General features: G+C 43.5%; 1 protein-coding gene and 1 non-coding gene across 3 annotated transcripts in view; both read right to left on the bottom strand.

The window, feature by feature from the left end:
- Nucleotides 1-13,743, bottom strand: part of LOC124619658 (scoloptoxin SSD14) — a 531,056-nt gene that overhangs the window by 150,392 nt on the left and 366,921 nt on the right. The gene's annotated exons all lie outside the window — the stretch shown is intronic.
- On the bottom strand, nucleotides 2,206-2,279 carry Trnar-gcg. The gene has a single exon. It is a non-coding gene; the product is annotated as a tRNA-Arg (tRNA).

Here is a 13,743-nt window from a genome sequence, read left to right as displayed (position 1 = left end):
TGTCAGCAGGGAATTATCCGCGATCATTAATCAATGGCTGTTTTTATCATCTCAGACTGATTAGTTTCAGGCAGTGTCGCCCATCTTCAGATCATTTGCCGTAGCTACAGAATAATCAGTCCTAACGGAAATACTGTTCCACTGTCATATGGGAGACACTGTCTCAAATCAGTCAGTTTGAGATGATGAAAACAGCGACTGAAAGACTAATAATAATTATTTTCATTTGTATATTTCGCTTTCCGGAGTTAGAAAAAAAGTTTTATAAAACTATGGGTGTGACGGCTGTGTTGTATAGGAGGCCTGGTGGGCCAAAATGAGAGACGCAATGGTCTTAAGGTGGTCGTCGTCGTCGTCGTCATCAATGTGGTAAGACCATAAGGTAGTTTCTTTGTTACCACCTCCCCCCCCCCCTCCTCCTCCGCTCCCCCCCCCCCCCTTGCACCCACGTCACCGTGTCCCAGGACCAAACCCTGCGGACGACAGATGCGGAAACAAAAAAAACAAAAAAAAGACTTTACCACGCGTAACATGGCATATGAAAACCGTTGGCATTCAGAACAGCTTCCAATCGACTCCAAACTCTTAAATACAGGTCCTGCATGGTTTTTAAGGGAATCTTCTATCATTCTTCCTGCAAAATGGTGGCAAGTTCAGATAACGATGATGTAGATGAACAGCGATGACGTGCGCTTCTCTCCAAAAGTACACCACAAAGACTCATTGTAATGAGATATGGAGACTAGTGGCCAGATGAGATACGACAATTCATCCACGTGCTCACAAAACCATAGCTGGATGATGCTAACTGCTAACTGTTAACTGTGTGTTGGGGGGGGGGGGGGGGGAGGAGGGGGGGGAATATACACTGAGGAGCGAAAGAAACTGGTACACCTGCCTAATATCGTGCAGGGCCTCCGCGAGCACGCAGCAGTGCCGCAACACGACGTAGCATGGATGGACTACTGTCTGAAGTAGCGCCGGAGGGAATTGACACCATGCTGCAGGGATGTCCATAAATCCGTACGAATAGGGCAGGGTGGAGATCTCTTCTGAACAGCACGTTGCAAGGCATCCCAGATATGCTCAATAACGTTCCTGTCTGCGAAGTTTGGTTGGCAGCGGAAGTGTTTAAACCCAGAAGAGTGTTCCTGGAGCCACTCTGTAGCAATTCGGGACGTGTGGGGAGTCGCAGTGTCCTGCTGGAATTGCCCAAGTCGGAATGCACAGTGGACATGAATGGAGACAGGTGATCAGACAGGATACTTACGCACGTGTCACTTTTCAGACTCTTATCAGGGGTCCCATATCACTCCAACTGCACACGCCCCACACCATTACAGAGCCTCCACCATCTTGAACAGCCCCCTGCTGACATGCAGGGTCCATGTATTCATGAGGTTGTCTCGATACCCGTACACATCCATCCGCTCGATACAATTTAAAACGAGAATATTCCCACCAGGTAACATGTTTCCAGTCGCAACCAGTCCAAGGTAGGTGCTAACGAGCCCAGGCGAGGCATAAAACATTGTGTCGTGCAGTCAACAAGTGTACAAGAGTGGGCATTCGGGGCCGAAAGCCCGTATCGAAGTTTCGTTGAATTGTTTGCACACTTGAAGGGTCAGTACTGAACTCTGCAGCAACTTGCTGAAGGGCTGCACTTCTGTCACGTTGAACAATTCTCTTCAATCGTCGTCGGTCCAGTTCTTGCACGATCTTTTTCTGGCCGCAGCGGTTTCGGAGACATGAAGTTTTATCGAGTTCCCGATATTCACAGTACACTCGTGGAATGGACGTACGGGAAAATACCCATTTCATCGCTACATCTGACATCCTGCGTCCCATCGCTCTTGCGCCGACTGTAACACCACGTTCAAACTCAAATCTTGATAACCTGCTATTGTAGCAGCAGTAACTGATCTAACAACAACGCCAGACATTTGTGTTATGTAGGCGTTGCCGGCCGCAGCACCGTATTTGGCCTGTTTTCATATCTCTGTACTTGAATACGCATGTACCAGTTTCTTTGGCGCTTCAGCGTACATTGTACCGTTCGACGGTCCTGGTCAGCCAGAAAGGAACTCAGTCGCCGTCAGTAATGTACTTTACAGGGTAACCATGGGGCCCATGGAATACCACAATATGGCTGCCCAAATCACCGCCTAACCCTTGCCATGAAACTTCCTGGCAGATTAAAACTGTGTGCCGGACCGAGACTCGAACTCGGGACCTTTGCCTTCGCAGGCAAGTGCTCTACCAACTGAGCTACCCAAGCACGACTCACGCCCCGTCCTCACAGCTTTACTTCTGCCAGTATCTCGTCTCCTACCTTCCAAACTTTACAGAAGCTCTCCTGCGAACCTTGCAGAACTAGCACTCCTGAAAGAGGCAAAGGTCCCGAGTTCGAGTCTTGGTCGGGCACACAGTTTTACTCTGCCAGGAAGTTTCATATCAGCGCACACTCCGCTGGAGAGTGAAAATCTTATTCTAACACTCGCCATGTTTCACGCTTTGAACAAACTAGGTCGTAAGTGGGAATCAGTGTGAAACACGACCGATTGGACCAAACTTTCTTTCACTGCTCCATAGTCTAGTTTTATGGCTCAGGTAGCACGTTTTCCTTTTATTGACATTTGCATCACTGAAGAGTGATTTTAGAATTCCATTCCACCCTTCAGTTCACAAATGGCTCTGAGCACTATGGGACTTAACAGCGGAGGTCATCAGTCCCCTAGAACTTAGACCTACTTAAACCAAACTAACCTAAGGACATCACAAACATCCGTGCCCGAGGCAGGATTCGAACCTGCAACCGTAGCGGTCGCGCTGTTCCAGACTGAAGCACCTAGAACCGCTTGGCCACTCCGGCCGGCTCCACCATTCAGTTCCCAGCTTATGGAGCTCCCTTCGTGTTTTGGTGCTGACTGGGTTTGGGAGTGCGAAATGCTGTTCTGCAGTTCTTTTTTTTTCGTCAGAATCCTTTTCAGTTAAAATGTGTATCACTCAAGAAACACACTTTCGTCCGCGCTGTGACTTAGAGGACGCTGTTTTCCCGCTTTCCCTGTATGCAGTAACCATCTTAGATACGTGACCTCTTTAACCACCAAATACTTGAGCTACCTCGTTTGCAGAAGCTTCCACCATAAGAGCACCAACAATTTTCCCACGTTCGAAATCAATTGCCTTTGACATAACTGACTCAGCTACACACAACATCTGTCTGATTACGACTGACACCAATCGACACTGCACAGGTCCCGTTCTTCGTCAAGTACAACAGCGCCAGCTGCATCTGCATTTGTGTTCAAGCACCCATTTCTCACTGTGTTCCCATATTTTTGTCCAACCTCTGTATATGCAGGTCTCCGTGAATGGAGATTACCCGCAACCTGGCAGCTGAGGTTAGCTGCTGCTTTCAGCTCTGGGCTGAAAGACGTGGTGACATTCTAATGTCAACAGCAGCGCTCTAAGGGGCGTTGCCGTGAATGAAAGTATCGCTGACGTGCAGGAGTAAGCGGCCTTCGGCAGTTACGTGACGCACTCCGTTTTCCCTGAAACGTCTTCAAATATAGAGGTAGCCGACCGTTGTGTAAGTTTCTGGTACTAACGAACCAAGTCCATGACTAATGGTGCATATCATCTCTCTCTCTCTCTCTCTCTCTCTCTCTCTCTCTCTCTCTCTCTCTCTCTCTCTCTCTCTCTCTGCAAAGTAGCGAAGTTTGGAACTTCTTTTTGACGTCATCGCCGCAAGTGAACAGCTCATTCCGGTGGAAAGGTGACTAGTCCACTGACGAGACGTGTGATTTTCCCCAGAGCGCTGTTACTACCGCAGACTTCGCTCTAGATCGCGGGCAGTTCGTGCAGGCTGCAACCTGGCCTCGATGCCGCCGCGAAGATCGGGTTCACCGGCTGCATAACGGGCCGACCGCTTTATCCCCGTCACGACTCGAGGGGGCTGTTGTCCACCGACCGGTCGCGGAATCCTCCCACCACGCTCGCTACGGCGTTAAAGTACCATCTCTGACCCACATGCCGCTAACTGTCGCTCAAATTCAGGTGGAACTGAACTAACAATGCGAAACTTCGTATCACATTAAAATGGTGTTCCGGATCGGGACACGAACTCGGTACCCAGACGGACTCTCGACTCGCCCTCACACAGCTTTACTTCTTCCGGGGTTCGAATCCTGGTCCGGTATATACAGTTGTAATCTGCCAGAAAGCTCCAAATCAGCAAACAGTCCGTTGTAGGGTGAAAGATTTAGTTTGGGAACTATCCCCGAGGGTGTGGTTAAGCCATTTTCCTGCGATACCTTTTGTTGTCTGAGTGCCAGCGCTTTTAGGTACGCAGAGTTTCTGTGACGTTTGGAAAGTAACAGACGCTGGCAGAAAAACTGTTATGGAGGGTAGCTCGATAACACCACCAGAGAAGGTTTTTGTTCTTCTTCAGAAAGCAATACTGTAACGAAACATTACAAGCAATTTCCGTAACAAAACAATTATGTGAAGACATTGCCATGTGCCTTCGAGTCAACAGAATCGCAGAAGTTCCGAAGTGCGGCCATGGGAGTAAAAATTAACGCTTTTTCAAAATTATTTTTCTGAAGATATACGTTATCTATTAGAATTATGAAACTCACGTTATATCGGTGACTTTTTGATATTTTGCCTATTCTTTTCATTTTGGTCGTTTAAATTTTTGATGGGTTGTCTCGGACATGACGTAACGTGTCAAAATATTTTTGTTACAAAAAAATTTTAATCGTAAGTAGTTATAAACAGACTAAGGTCATTACAAATTGTACATCATAGTACTAAGTTTCCACCTCGGTAGAAAGTTGACTAAATCAAAATTTCATTAAAAATATTATTATTAAGTTGGAGTTTAGAACAGAATAGGCCTAAATCATTAAGGTTTCACTAAAGGTTAAACCAATCACATGTGCAGTAAAGGCTGTTCAGGTCTATAAAGTCACGATTCTCGTGGACCCCGGCCTTCGTAAATATGACACTGAATGCAGTCTTCGTCGAAGGCTTCACTGATCGTAAAACATTGTTTCCTGTCCGTCAATGACTGTTCTCGGGAATGAAATGTTATTTCCTAGTACACGTATGATGACCACCTCCTTGTGTTCCCGTGAAGCTTTAAGATTATAACCTAATGTAACTAAGTACTTGGAACTGAAATATCGAACACTCCCTTCCCAGATCATTTCAGGGAGTATGAAATTTTCTGCACCTTCTTCCATGCTATTTGCATTCCATTTAAATCGTGACTTCCTCATATTTGCCCGTTAAAGGAACAATCCGTAAAAATTTTGGTTTTTGTCCGGTGGAACCCGAAATTACTTTGTACGATACGACCCTAAAGTACCGCTGGTATAGTTTAACATTCTTATAACTTGGGCTAGACATTGTCACAGTTTACAATAGAGAGAACAACATCAGTTGCGTCTAAATTTACAACAAAGTTGTAACATTTCTTACTTGCAAACAAAACAACACTCCAAAGTTAAGTTCGTGAACCGTAGAACTCGCTAGGAACAGTTTTTGTTGCCATCCGAAACGCACAGCTGCATCCATTAAAAATCGTGTGAGCGCTCTTTTTTCTTCATAGTTCATGCTGCAAATGCGCTTTAGGTGCTTCCACTAGCTCTACAGTTTAGCAAACACCTCTTGTCCGATATAACCGGCTGTCTCATACAACCCGACCTTCTCCTATACTTTTATTGTACCGATATTCTGATTTACTCATTTCAAATACCTCAATTTTTAAACAGTAATTTATGCATAACGGTTCAGATAAAAAGACCAACAAGACGGCAGAGTCGGTAAGAATTGCTGCTCGTAAAGCATGGTTCCGCATTCGAGTCGCATTCCGGCACACAGTTTTAATATGTTAGGAAGCATTAAAACAGCACACACTCCGATGTATGGTGAAAGATTCATTCTGGAAACAATACGAAGCTTATGCATCTTCTTCGGACGTGATATACTCAGTCATGGAGAGAGATTACTCACGTAGACTATTTTTACACCAGTAACCCCTCTACCCAGATTCGTTAAGGGATGTAACTCCCATCTATAGAATGCGTCAACGTTTATGACGTCATATCTCCTGAACTGCTTCGTACAGTGATATAATCTTGCAAGTAAATTCAGTGGTATATTTTGATACTGTCTCTCAAATCTGTTGCAAATAGAGCTAGTAGTAACGAAGTAATGAATTAGTTATGCCTGAATGAACAGCGAAAATGTAGTAAGTCATGAACGTTTGTCTTATTTTGTGGAGAAGGGGAGAGGGGTATGTCAGCAACTAAAAGTTTCGAAATCGTTTCACATTATGTGTAAGGCTTGTTTGGAAGTCGCCTATTGCTCTCGTTCTCAAACACTGCGTGAATATAGTCTGGGTAATTTACATGTAGTGAGTTACAGTACACTCCAATACATACACTATGTGATCAGAAGTATCCGGACACCCCAGAAACATACGTTTTTCATATCAGGTGCATTGTGCTGCCACCTACTGCCAGGTACTCCATATCAGCGACCTCAGTTGTCATTAGACATCGTGAGAGCAGAAAACGGCGCTCCACGGAACTCACGGACTTCGAACGTGGTCTGGTGATTGGGCGTCACATGCGTCGTACGTCTGTACGCAAGATTTCCACACTCCTGAACGTCCCTAGGTCCACTGTTTACGATGTGATAGTGAAGTAGACACGTTAACCGAATGGTCAGCGCGGTGGAATGCCAAGCCAAGGGGCCCAGGTTTGATTCCCGGCTGAGGCAGAAGATTTTCTCCGCTCAGGGACTGGGTGTTGTCTTATTTCATTCCCATCTCCGACTTGCTCAAGTCGCCCAATGTGGCGTCGAATGCAATAAGTACTTGTCCTCACGTACAGCACAAAAGCGTACAGGCCGCCCTCGTCTTTTGACTGACAGAGACCGCCGACAGATGAAGAGGGTCGTAATGTGCAATAGGCAGACATCTATCGAGACCATCACACAGGAATTCCGAACTGCATCAGGATCCACGTCAAGTACTATGACAGGCGGGAGGTGAGAAAACTTGCGATTTCATGGTCGAGCGGCTGCTCATAAGCCACACATCACGCCGGTAAATGGCAAACGACGCCTCGCTTGGTGTAACGAGCTTAAACATTGGACGATTGAACAGTGGAAAAACGTCGTGTGAAGTGACGAATCACTGTACACAATGTGGCGATCCGATGGCAGGGTGTGGGTATGGCGAATGCCCGGTGAACGTCGTCTTCCAGCGTGTGTAGTGCCAACAGAAAAATTCCACGCGGTGGTGTCATGGTGTGGTCGTGTTTTTCATGAAGGGGGCTTGCACTCCTTGTTGTTTTGCGTGGCACTATCACAGCACGGGCCTACATTTATGTTTTAAGCACCACCTTGCTTCCCACTGTTTAAGAGCAATTCGGGGATGGCGATTGCATCTTTCAACACGATCGAACACCTGTTGATAATGCACGGCCTGTGGCGGAGTGGTTACAAGACAGTAACATCCCTGTAATGGACTGGCCTGCACAGAGTCCTGACCTGAATCCCATAGAAAACCTTTGGGATGTTTTGGAACGCCGATTTCGTGTCAGGCCTCATCGACCGACATTGATACCTCTCCTCAGTGCAGCACTCCGTGAAGAATGGACTGCAATTCCCAAGAAACCTTCCAGCAACTGATTGAAGGTATGCCTGCGACAGTGGAAGCTGTCTTCAAGGCAAAGGGTGGGCCAACACCATATTGAATTCCAGCATTACCGATGGAGGGCGCCAGGAACTTTTAAGTCATTTTCAGCCAGGTGTCCGGATAGTTTTGATCACAAAGTATATACACAGTTTCTCTCTTTAATACTTTACTTACTGCGTCAAACATTTAACGTAAGATTAGAAGATTATGACACCATATTAAATTTTTTAATTCGATCAGTAATTAAATGAAATACCAGAAATCATTTTTGTTGCCCCTGGAAGAAATTAGACAGGCAACCTGTAACTACGACCAGATGACCGACTGAGGATTTTAGCCATTTATTAGATTACTGACAGATAAATCCAGCACAGACAGGTATTCATTTTGGCAATTTTCTATTAGAAACGAAAAAAAAAATCTGTGTTTGTAGTGTAATACCGAAAAGTTTCATTTCCATGTATTAGTGGAAACACTTTCGAAACTATGAAACAGTGGCACAAAAGATATTCATAAAGTACGGACGTGAAAATACAGCACATTCTGAACGCCGGGCGCAGTTGCTTCGTGTGTCTACAACGCGATTTTGCTAACGTCTCCATGGCAATGCCTCTTCATAGCTGTACAGACGGCTATTGTTTTCGCCTGCAGCAGTTTGCGCTTCGCAGTTGAAACCTGTCAAAAGCGCTGTAAGGTGTCAGGGATTTCCTAAAGACCACACGTTTTAAAACTTCATGTATGGTGCATTTTTTTCACACCTCTCATCATCTATGACATATCTCTAACCATGTGACTTACAATGACATATTATTACTCAGCGGTACATGTGGATTCTGTCCAGGAAACACATAGCGAATAGACTTGGTAACAAAGAAGTAATAAACGTCATACTCAATGTGGCATTTTTTCATGCATTTGAGTGCTTATGGTGTCATATCTCAAATGTGATAGGTAGGTGGTTCTTATCCCAAAGCTATTTTGCCTGGCAGTAAGGGATGTGTGTACCAAGTTTGGTTGAAACCACGAATGGTTTCAATCCTTGATTATTTAGTTTTCTTCCTATGACGGCGAAGACTCTGAAGCTTCTGTACAGAGTCTCTACTAATGAAAATACCAACGGAGGGATATTGAAGTAGGTTTGCGTCTGCACTGCAAACTTCTTGACACCAAAAACTCAGCATGTTATCCCGAATGGGGAGTAGGGGCCAAGTAATTCGGGGTGTGCCCCGGAGAACTATGATATGGTCTTTATAGTTCAGACGTATTAATGCTTCACCAGGTGGTATCAATAGAAATTTCAAACTTTTCACATATGCATTTATTGTATAGGTGGAAGTTTTATTGAATAAAAAAAATGTTGCAGTATCTCTCTACCTCTTGATTAGGAATCAGTCTAGACTGGTAACCAGCTCTTCGTATCGAGAAACGAATTCTGCTCTCCGAGAAAAGTAAAATATTCTAAGGTACACTATGAATTATTCCGCCTGAATTAGTCTTGTCGTAGAACCAACAGTGCGTGAGAATATAGTGGAACGATCACTTTCGTTCAGTTACAGGCAAAATAAAAGGTGGACTTCGATTTCTTGATACCGTACTAGTAAACTGCCGATTCTGCTCGAGAGAGATTGTCCACGAAACATTTTTACGGCTTACACGACAATACTGCTGAAGGACAGGATCCCTAACAGTCCCGGACATATCGTGCGTGCAAGAAAAACGGGCAGCAGAAAGCTTATTTGTTCTGTGGCAGTACAGCGAATAGCTAAGAACTTGAATTGGTAGACAGCGAGAAACATGGTCTCAGATATCTAATCCCAACGTCCTAAAAAATCCAGACCATCGAGTTTCAGAGCCAAATGTACGTATACAGTCCTCTATGCATCGCTCGCATAGAAATTAACAGAAAGCATAAAGATATATATAAGCCCCATTTTCAAACAGAATAAACCTGACTTGAACGAAAAGAATTGAAACTATTCTTTAAGGTTTTGTCGACGAAGAGACGCAACAAAGGAAGGAAGGGGGCAGTAAAGTTGCAGTTTCGAGGAAATCACCCCGTTATTGGTCTTAATTTAAGGACATAACGGAAAACCACGAACTAGATGGCCGGGCAAGGATTTAAACACCATTACTACTGAATGGTAAATCAAACGGAAAGAAACCCTAATATTTGGTTCATTAAATTCAGTTTAGTATGCATCTTACCAGTAAATCGAAGGGGACGGAATAGTATGTTTAGTTTGTCAACAAATGTCATCGACACTACGTGTGCCATTGTAATTATAAGCTGGTTTGCAAGCTAGAGATTTCATTAGCTGCCATTGCCGCAAAATCCAATAGTCGCATTTATTCCAGTTTATAGATGCAAAATTGTATACTGAAGGATTACCAGTATGTGTAATTTGCCAGCAATTCAGTTCATGAGAGGAGAACTAAACGAAATGGCAACCTTTATGTCTCTCCACCTCCACTAATTCAGTGTCCCGTTATAATCTGTCATGTTCCAGTCATCTGAAGCAGCATATTTTTATGCTCCTCACTGAGATCCACTCGCGATATTTAACCGATAACACGAGTTATTCAGTATAAGGAAATGATAAAATATAAATATGCAGGAAATGAAGTAGGCAAAAGGGAATACACATGTCTAAAAAAAAAAAAAAAAAAAAAAAAAAATGGTTCAAATGGCTCTGAGCACTATGGAACTTCTGAGGTCATCAGTCCCCTAGAACTCAGAACTACTTAAACCTAACTAACCTAAGGACATCACACACATCCATGCCCGATGCAGGATTCGAATCTGCGACCGTAGCGGCCGCGTGGTTCCAGACTGTAGCGCCTAGAACCGCTCGGCCACTCCGGCCGGCGGTAAACGTATTCCTGACCATCAGTGTAAGTAGTGATACTTGTAAAATGCTAACACGATTTCTCCACAGAAGAATAGAGTGACTGGTAGAAGCTGAATACTGGGGGAAGATCCCACTTGTGTTCGGGAGAAATTTGGAAGTAATACTGATCCTACGACTTATCTTTATAAGATTTGTAGATTTACTGTAATCGTTCATCAATGTTGACTGGGATAATCTCTCTGAAATTCTGAAGATAGCAGGTAGGGTACGGTTATCTAGAACTTCCACAGAGATCAGAGAACAGTTGTACGAGTAGAGGGGCACGAAAGGGAAGCAGTGTTTGAGAAGGGAATGAGACGGAGTTGTAGCCCATCCCCGACGTTATTCAGCCTGTACATAGAACAAGCAGTAAAGGAAACCAAAGAAAAATTTGGTGTGGGAATTAAAAGTCCAGAGAGGAGACATATAAATAATATGAAGTTGCGATGACATTTTCGTTCTGTCATACGGCAAAGGATATGGAAAGTTAGTTGAATGGAGTGGATAGCCCCTTAAAAGGTTGTAACGAAAATTAACAGAAGTAAAATAAGGGTAATGGAATATAGTATAAATCAGCCGATGTCGAGGGAATTTGATTCGGAAAGGATTCGGTTTAGTTGATGTGCAGCTGTTTTCGATGTAAATTTCTGGTGTAGTCATTTAACCATGCCATGTCCTTCCTATTCCTTACTATCTTCCGCAGCACGAACTCAACCTGTGCATGAAGTACACTGTTTCTCAATTTGTGCCACAGATCTTTCACATTGGCCTCTCAATAGGTAAACGTGATGTTGGCTGCTCACACAATTTACACTTTTCGTGTCACACAAATTAAACACTAAACAGCATCTTAATTTCAATTTTATGAGGTCAACAATGTCATAATTCCTATCTCTTCATCCGCTGAATCTAAAAGTTCGGGAACATTTGCTGTCAACAGATGTCATCTTATCCAACTGCTCAAATTAATGAAGTATTGTAAGTGTTAACCCATGTGTAACGTGTAAAGTAAACGAAATCTGATTGCGTGCTTTTGTTTCTTTGTCTCTTATCATAATATGGGGAATACCAAGCATTTTTACGTATAAAAATAGGATAAAACAGTATTCTCTAAATAAATGCCTGAGAGATGCTTTAGTATTCAAAAGAACGGTTAGTTGATCAATATGCATTCCATTATTAGTGGGAGCAGTATTACATAATTTCTTTTAATCATCAGGTACATTTTGTATGGCGCTGGTTTTATGGTAAGTTCAAACACCAACACACAGAAAAATTGTTGAACGAACAGAATATTCCATTAAGCCAAGAAAAGATCACTAGATTACATGGAACACAATGTCTGGTATCTTCAGCAATAACGAATTATGTGGGTACTCTAGTGGTACGCGGACTGAGCGACACAGAATGATGGTTTGATCAAAAACCAACAGCGCATCAACATCCGGTAAACACACGCACACACGCACACACAGTATACGTGCGCGCGCCTGAACAGACAGTAGCACGTCCTTTTCAAACTGAAGAGCTCTTTGTTCTTTTCAGCGAAGTTCGAAGCCAAAATACTGCCTCTGCGTTATTCTCAAATCGTCTCGAGTTTTTAAACGTATTGGTAGTTCCTTCGACGAAGTCTTCTTCGGCGAGTAATTTATACATTTCTTTCTACATTCACTGTGCGTAAGCGCAAAACAAATGCTGGAAAGGGAAACGTGATGCTTCCAGTTTACAACTGTGCTGAATTTTGCGCAACTTTAGATTTTCATTTTAGTGAACACATCTGAGAGCTTTCGACGTAGAAGGCTTAAGGAGAGTTTTAAGTCCAGACGATAAAAATACCATTAGATACTCAAGAAAACTGTCTTGGGAAAGTGGTGGTGGTTAGTGTTTAACGTCCCGTCGACAACGAGGTCATTAGCGACGGAGCGCAAGTTCGGGTTACGGAAGGATTGGGAAGGAAATCGGCCGTGCCCTTTCAAAGGAACGATCCCGGCATTTGCCTGAAACGATTTAGGGAAATCACGGAAAACCTAAATCAGGATGGCTGGAGACGGGATTGAACCGTCGTCCTGCCGAATGCGAGTCCAGCGTGCTAACCACTGCGCCACCTCGCTCGGTCTCGGGAAAGTAGCAGTATCTTAAGCGACTGCTGTGAACTTATGCTGTGTTGCTTATCAAGAGAGAAATGTCTCCAAGTTCCCCGAATTATCGTTGTTAAGAAACTGTTTTCGCCTTGATCGATAAGAGTATTTTTCTTATTATAAAAATGTTAGCGATATCTAACGTAAACAGGTAAACATCTAGAAAAATTATGGTTTGTTGGCTCTAGTGAAATTCAAAATAAAAGTAAGCACTAGGTTTGTAACGACTGTGGTCTGAGACGACTGTACACATGAATGGTCCCCACTAGTTGACATTTAACCGAATGATATAAAAGAGAAAAGGTCGATGTGAAACTTGACAGTGAGAACAGAGTCCGCGCTGCTGTGTAACTGCTACCTCAGACCTTTTCTAATGTTTACAAATATTCGTACTAATAGCTCGTTCCTGAAATGTGTGTCGTGTAATTCAGTCGCTTCTCAAACCTATCATCTGACACATTAAAAACAGCACTCCGTTGACGTAAAAGTTTTTTGTTAACTCGGAATTATTGACCTCACAATCTAGCTTCCTATAAAGGCATCACCAGCTTCCATTCGGATAAATTGGGTATGATGTCGTTTATCCATCAAATTAGGGCATTGTTTGTGGGATCGACATTATGTGTTGAATTTTCTTATCTAACTTTACACTGCATTTTCTTACCAACCTGCTGACCAGCTGCAACCACCTCGATCAGCCGATCTGTAATTTGGGTTTCATGACATTTCATTTAACATTGAGGCTTTGTTCCCTATTTATCTACTGATGGTTCTAAGTCTTGACATATTAGCGTCAAAGCTCCAAAAGATAGACGAAGTATACTGATCCTCGTTTGCAAAAAAATGTTAAGTATCATGTGCTAAAAATCTAAGTGTGATGTTACATTGCCGCCAATTTGACTAAAAATTTAACTTTCATCGATACTTTATTTTTCCCTTATACGTTTTGTTTGTTGGGTCACATCTTAAGAGTGGTACATCCGCTACGATTTCAGGCTTG

This window comes from Schistocerca americana, chromosome 1, assembly GCF_021461395.2.
Source record: "Schistocerca americana isolate TAMUIC-IGC-003095 chromosome 1, iqSchAmer2.1, whole genome shotgun sequence".
NCBI lineage: Eukaryota > Metazoa > Arthropoda > Insecta > Orthoptera > Acrididae > Schistocerca > Schistocerca americana.
Note: the sequence above shows the minus strand (reverse complement) of the source record. Positions and strands in the feature narration are given on the sequence as shown.